The 7119-nt window shown below is 42.8% G+C and overlaps 1 pseudogene; it reads left to right on the top strand.

The window, feature by feature from the left end:
* The first annotated feature begins 671 nt into the window (after positions 1-671).
* On the top strand, positions 672-3097 carry LOC105526310 (annotated as a pseudogene).
* The last annotated feature ends 4022 nt before the right edge of the window (positions 3098-7119 follow it).

The following is a 7119-nucleotide window of genomic DNA, read 5'->3' as shown; positions in this document are numbered from 1 at the left end:
AGTATTGGGGTGGGAGTTACCCTATTTTCCAGGTGTTGTGTGTCTCAGTTCCCCTGGCTAGGAAAAGGGATTCCCTTCCCCCTTGTGCTTCCCAGTTGAGGCAATGCCTCTCCTTGCTTCAGCTCTTGCTGTTCAGGCTGCAGCAGCTGACCAGCACCGATTGTCTGGCACTCCCTAGTGAAGTAAACCCAGTACCTCAGTTGAAAATGCAGAAATCACCTGTCTTCTGTGTTGCTCACGCCGGGAGTTGGAGACTGCAGCTCTTCCTATTCGGCCATCTTGCTCTGCCCTCCGCAAGTCATCTTGCTCTGGTAGTCAGCGCATCAGGAGGAGTAGTAAAGGAGTTTCACCATTCTGTTTAACTTCACTCTTCTTAAGCTGCACTGCTGATCAGCTTAAGAAAAAAGCTATAAAGGTTTTGTTTTGTCTTGTAACTGTGTCACTCTTAAGACCTTGTCCAGCATCCTTAGTATTCTCCCTTTTGGAGTGAGTCTACCTTATCATTATTACTATTATTATTATTGCTATTATTGGTTTGCCCTTGACTGCCTTCACCTGCCTTGTCCTTGACAGCTTGAAAGTTTCTTTAAAACCTAAACATGCAATTACCACATGACACAGTAACTGAATTTGGGGGCATTTATCCCAGATAAATGAAAACATATGATAAGATGGCGTTGCTGAGCGGTGGCTGTGGTGGTGGCAGTGGCACGGCGCCTGGCGAGGCTCTGTTCAATGGGGACATGGAGCCTGAGGCCGGCGCCGGAGCTGTGGCCTCTTCGGCTGCAGACTCTGACATTCCCGAGGAGGTTATCCTCCAAAAGTATAGAAATCACACTTTTAACTTCTAAACCGACAGAAGAGAACAAATGATTAATAAAAATTAATCCCGAAGAAGTGAAGAAAATAAAGAACCAGTAAGACAAATAGCATAAAGTGTGGAATATCAAACAAATAATCAATTAAGTTGACACAGGAACATATGTTCCTGTGTCCTATTAGACAAATTTGGTGGGGAGCATAATCCACCATCAATATATCTGCAGGCCTGTGAAGAATACACCAGCAAGCTAGATACACTCCAACAAAGAGAACAACTGTTATTGGAATCTCTGGGGAACGGAACTGATTTTTCTGTTTCTAGCTCTGCATCAATGGACACTGTTAAATCTTCTTCCTCTTTTAGCCTTTCAGTGCTACCTTTATCTCTTTCAGTTTTTCAAAATTCCACAGATGTGGCCTGGAGCAACCCCAAGTCACCACAAAAACCTATTGTTAGAGTTTTCCTGCCCAACAAACAGAGGACAGTGGTGTCTGCAAGGTGTGGAATTACAGTCGGAGACAGTCTAAAGAAAGCACTGATGATGAGAGGTTTAATCCCAGAGTGCTGTGCTGTTTACATAATTCAGGATGGAGAGAAGAAACCAATTGGCTAGGACACTGGTATTTCCTGGCTTACTGGAGAAGAATTGAATGTGGAAGCATTGGAGAATGTTCCACTTACAACACTCAACTTTATACAAAAAACATTTTTCACCTCAGCACTTTGTGACTTTTGTCAAAAGCTGCTTTTCCAGGGTTTCTACTGTCAAACATGTGGTTATAAATTTCACCAGCATTGTAGTACAGAGGTTCCACTGATACGTGTTAATTATGACCAACTTGATTTGTTGTTTTTCTCCAAGTTCTTTGAACGCCATTCAATACCACAGGAAGAGGCCTCCTTAGCAGAGACTGCCCTTACATCTGGATCATCCCCTTCTGCACCCCGCTGAGACTCTACTGGGCCCCAAATTCTTACCAATCTGTCTCCTTTAAAATCCATTCCAATTCCACAGCCCTTCCGGCCAGCAGATGAAGATCATCAAAATCAATTTGGGCGAAACCGGTCCTCATCAGCTCCCAATATGCATATAAGCACAGAAGAACCTGTCGATATTGATGACTTGATTAGAGACCAAGCATTTCGTGGTGATGGAGGATCAACCACAGGTTTGTCTGCCACACCCCCTGCCTGGGTCACTCACTAACGTGAAAGCCTTACAGAAATCTCCTGGACTTCAGTGAGAAAGGAAGTCATCTTCATCCTCAGAAGACAGGAATCAAATGAAAATGCTTGGTAGACAGGACTGGAACAATGATTGGGAGATTCCTGATGGGCAGATTACAGTGGGACAAAGAATTGGATCTAGATCATTTGGAACAGTCTACAAGGGAAAGTGGCATGGTGATGTGGCAGTGAAAATGTTGAATGTGACAGCACCTACACCTCAGCAGTTACAAGCCTTCAAAAATGAAGGAAGAGTGCTCAGGAAAACATAACATGTGAGTATCCTACTCTTCATGGGCTATTCAACAAAGCCACAACTGGCTATTGTTACCCAGTGGTGTGAAGGCTCCAGCTTGTATTACCATCTCCGTATCATTGAGACCAAATTTGAGATGATCAAACTTATGAATATTGCACAACAGACTGCACAGGGCGTGGATTACTTACACGCCAAGTCAATCATCCATAGAAACCTCAAGAGTAATAATATATTTTTTCATGAAGACCTCACAGTGAAAATGGGTGATTTTGGTCTAGCCACAGTGAAATCTCAATGGAGTGGGTCCCATCAGTTTGAACAGTTGTCTGGATCCTTTTTGTGGATGGCACCAGAAGTCATCAGAATGCGAGATAAAAATTCATACAGCTTTCAGTCACATGTATATGCATTTGGGATTGTTCTATATGAACTGATGACTGGAGAATTACCTTATTCAAACATCAACAACAGGGACCAGATAATTTTTATGATGGGATGAGGATACCTATCTCCAGATCTCAGTAAGGTACAGAGTAACTGTCCAAAAGCCATGAACAGATTAATGGTAGAGTGCCTCAAAAAGAAAAGAGATGAGAGACCACTTTTTCCCCAAATTCTCACCTCTATTGAGCTGCTGACCCGCTTATTGCCAAAAAATACACCGCAGTGCATCAGAACTCTCCTTGAATTGGGCTGGTTTCCAAACAGAGGATTTTAGTCGATATGCTTGTTCTTCGGTTAAAACACCCATCCAGGTGGGGGGATATGGTGCATTTCTTGTCTATTGAAACAAGTAAGTGAGAGAGTGCAGGAGAGTAGAAACAAAAGAAAATAAATGAACATATGTTTGCTTATATGTTAAATTGAATAAAATATTCTTTTTTTAAGGTGAACCAAAGAAAACTTGTGTGGTTAAAGACTAGATATAATTTTTCCCCAAACTGATATTTATACTTAACATTGGATTTTGAGCATCCAAGGTTTAAAATACATAGACATTGCTAAAATTTGGCAGTGCCTCTTCTAGAGGCTTTACTTTCTGTTCTGGGTTTGTTTCGTTCACTTGGTTATTTTAAGTATTAAACTTCAGTTTTCTCATGCAACTTTTATCACTAGCTATCACATGTCCACTAGGGACTCCAGAAGACCATACCTGTACCTGTGTTTGCAGGTGGGAAGTTGGCAGTAGGTTAACCTGGGTTAGATAAGGCAAACTGAATAGATCTGATTTAGGAAGTCACTAGAATTTAATATTTTTTTTTTTTTTGAGACAGTCCCGCTCTGTTACCCAGGCTAGAGTGCAGTGGCGCAATCTCGGCTCACTGCAAGCTCTGCCTCCCAGGTTCATGCCATTCTCCCACCTCAGCCTCCAGAGTAGCTGGGACTACAGGCGCCTGCCATCACACCCAGATAATTTTGTTTCTGTATTTTTAGTAGAGATGGGTTTTCCTCATGTTAGCCAGGATGGTCTCGATCTCCTGACCTCGTGATCTGCCTGCCTCGGCCTCCCAAAGTGTTGAGATTACAGGCGTGAGCCACCACGTCTAGCCCTTAACACTGTTTCTATAATGATTTCTTTTTACAACAATTTGGAAAATATGGATATCCTTTATTTCCTTGAGGCAATAAACTAAATTTCTTTTTATAAATTGTGAGTGTAGGTGACCAAAAATATTGCTGAGGAGTGGCATGCTTGACATGAGTAAAATGACTTAACTTTGGATTTTTCGTGGGAAAATGTTATAAATTGGAGTTCCTTTTAAATAACTTTTTAAAAAATACATTAAGGGCCAGGTGCGGTGGCTCATGCCTGTAATCCCAGCACTTTGGGAGGCTGAGGCAGGCGGATCACGAGGTCAGGAGATTGAGACCATCCTGGCTAACACAGTGAAACCCTGTCTCTACTAAAAATACAAAAAATTAGTCGGGCGTGGTGGTGGGCGCCTGTAGTCCCAGCTACTTGGGAAGCTGAGGCAGGAGAATGGCGTGAACCCAGGAGGTGGAGCTTGCAGTGAGCCGAGACCATGCCACTGCACTCCAGCCTGGGCGACAGAGCAAGACTTGGTCTTGGAAAAAAAAAAATACATTAAGAATGTCTTGCTCACGTAGAAGTCAAATTTCATTGCAAATGCATTGCCCTCTTCACACCAAATTCCTCCCCTGCAAAAAATCTTCACAGAATTCTGTGAGAACTTTTAGGTGTGTTTTGCTTTGAGATTACTCTGGTTTACAGACACTAGTTAACAGATATTTTAAAGTTGTTATTGAATTATTCTTACCTCTTATTATGCATATTTTAGCAATCACCTTATCACTGTGTCTCATGAAATTTCTGTTCTTCTTACATTCTTTGCCCAGCAAGATTCTACTTACAATGAATGAATGCTATTCTCCTTCTTGCATTCCATAGTATGAAGTATTTGTTAGTGTTCTCTAATACTTACACTTTGTTGTGTAGAAAATGACTGTAATGTGATGGTCAGTGCATTCTTAACTGTGATTCAGGGAATGAAAAGTAGAAAGCAACAGCATGTGGTCCTATCAAAGATTTGGCCATCTCTACTTCATTGTCAGCCTCTTAACTATATCTTAACTTACTCAGTTTGGTTTTGTCATGATTTTTAAATGTAGCCAGTAGTCCGAGATTCTTCCAGTGAACAGACGTCTGTATAAATGCTTCTTTGCAGTCAATAAAGAAGAAAATTGAGAGGACTAAGAAAGGAATAAAGAAATGTAACTATTGGAAAATATCAAAGGATATGATTTTTAAAGCCTTAAGTGGCACTAAATATATGATTATTAGTAATTGTTACGTAGGGCTTTACTCATTCAAAATAGAAGACTAGCAAGCATGTAACTAACAGAGTTTGAAAAAATTGACTGTGAGGTGTGCGCCCAAGATGGCCGAACAGGAACAGCTCCAGTCTCCAGCTCCCAGTGTGAGCAACACAGAAGACAGGTGATTTCTGCATTTTCAACTGAGGTACCGGGTTCATCTCACTGGGGCGTGTCGGACAGTTGGTGCTCGTCCGTGGGTGCAGCCCGAGCAGCGAGAGCTGAAGCAGGGCAAGGCATCGCCTCACCTGTGAAGTGCAAGGGGGAAGGGAATTCCTTTTCCTAGCCAAAGGAAAGTGAGACACACAACACCTGGAAAATCAGTAACTCCCATCCTAATACTGTGCTTTACCAAGGGTCTTAGCAAATGGCACACCAGGAGATTATATCCCACACCTGGCCTGGAGGGTCCCACACCCACGGAGCCTCCCTCATTGCTAGCACAGCAGTCTGAGATATAACTGCAAGGCGGCAGCGAGGCTGGGGGAGGGGCACCCGCCATTGCTGAGGCTTAAGTATGTAAACAAAGCCACTGGGAAGCTCGAATTGGGTGGAACCCACCACAGATCAAGGAGGCCTGCCTACCTCTGTAGACTCCACCTCTGGGGACAGGGCATAGCTAAACAAAATGCAGCAAAAACCTCGGCAGAGGTAAATGTCCCTGTCTGACAGCTTTGAAGAGAGCAGTGGATCTCCCAGCATGGAGGTTGACATCTGAGAACAGACAGACTGCCTGCTCAAGTGGGTCCCTGACCCCTGAGTAGCCTAACTGTGAAACATCCCCCACTAGGTGCAGACCGACACCTCACACCTCACACAGCTGGGTACACTCCTGAGACGAAGCTTCCAGAGCAAGAATCAGACAGCAACACTCGCTGTTCAACAATATTCTATCTTCTGCAGCTTCCGCTGCTGATACACAGGCAAACGGGGTCTGGAGTGGACCTCAAGCAAACTCCAACAGACCTGCAGCTGAGGATCCTGACTGCTGGAAGGAAAACTAACAAACAGAAAGGACACACACAGCAAAACCCCATCAGTATGTCACCATCATCAAAGACCAAAGGGAGATAAAACCACAAAGATGGCGAAAAAGCAGTGCAGAAAAGCTGGAAATTCAAAAAATCAGAGCGCATCTCCCCCTCCAAAGGAATGCAGCTCATTGCCAGCAATGGAACAAAGCTGGACAGAGAATAACTTTGACAAGTTGAGAGAAGAAGGCTTCAGTAGATCAAACTTCTCAGTGCTAAAGGAGGAACTATGTAACCAGTGCAAAGAAACTAAAAAACTTCAAAAAAGAATGGATGAATGGATAACTACAATAATCAATGCAGAGAAGACCTTAAAAGAACTGATAGAGATGAAAATCATAACACGAGAACTACGTGACAAATGCACAAGCTTCAGTAACCCACTCGATCAACTGGAAGAAAGAGTATCAGAGATTGAAGATCAAATGAATGAAATGAAGTGAGAAGAGAAGTGTAGAGCAAAAAGAGTAAAAAGAAATGAACAAAGCCTTCAAGAAATATGGGATTATGTGAAAAGACCAAATCTACGTCTGATTGGTGTGCCTGAAAGTGACGGGGAAAATGGAACCAAGTTGAAAAACACTCTGCAGGACATGATCCAGGAGAACTTCCCCAACCTAATAAGGCAGGCCAACATTCAAATTCAGAAATACAGAGAACACCAGAAAGATACTCCTCGAGAAGAAGAACTCAAAGACACATAATTGTCTGATTCACCAAAGTTGAAATGAAGGAAGAAATGTTAAGGGCAGCCAGAGAGAAAAGTCGGGTTACTCACAAAGGGAAGCCCATCAGACTAACAGCAGATCTCTCAGCAGAAACTCTCCAAGCCAGAAGAGAGTGGGGGCCGATAATCAACATTCTTAAAGAAAAGAATTTTCAACCCTGAATTTCATATCCAGCCAAACTAAGTTTCATAAGTGAAGGAGAAATAAAATCCTTTA

This window comes from Colobus angolensis, unplaced genomic scaffold, assembly GCF_000951035.1.
Source record: "Colobus angolensis palliatus isolate OR3802 unplaced genomic scaffold, Cang.pa_1.0 Scaffold589, whole genome shotgun sequence".
Taxonomy (NCBI): Eukaryota; Metazoa; Chordata; class Mammalia; order Primates; family Cercopithecidae; genus Colobus; species Colobus angolensis.
This window is presented reverse-complemented; position numbering and strand designations above follow the sequence as displayed.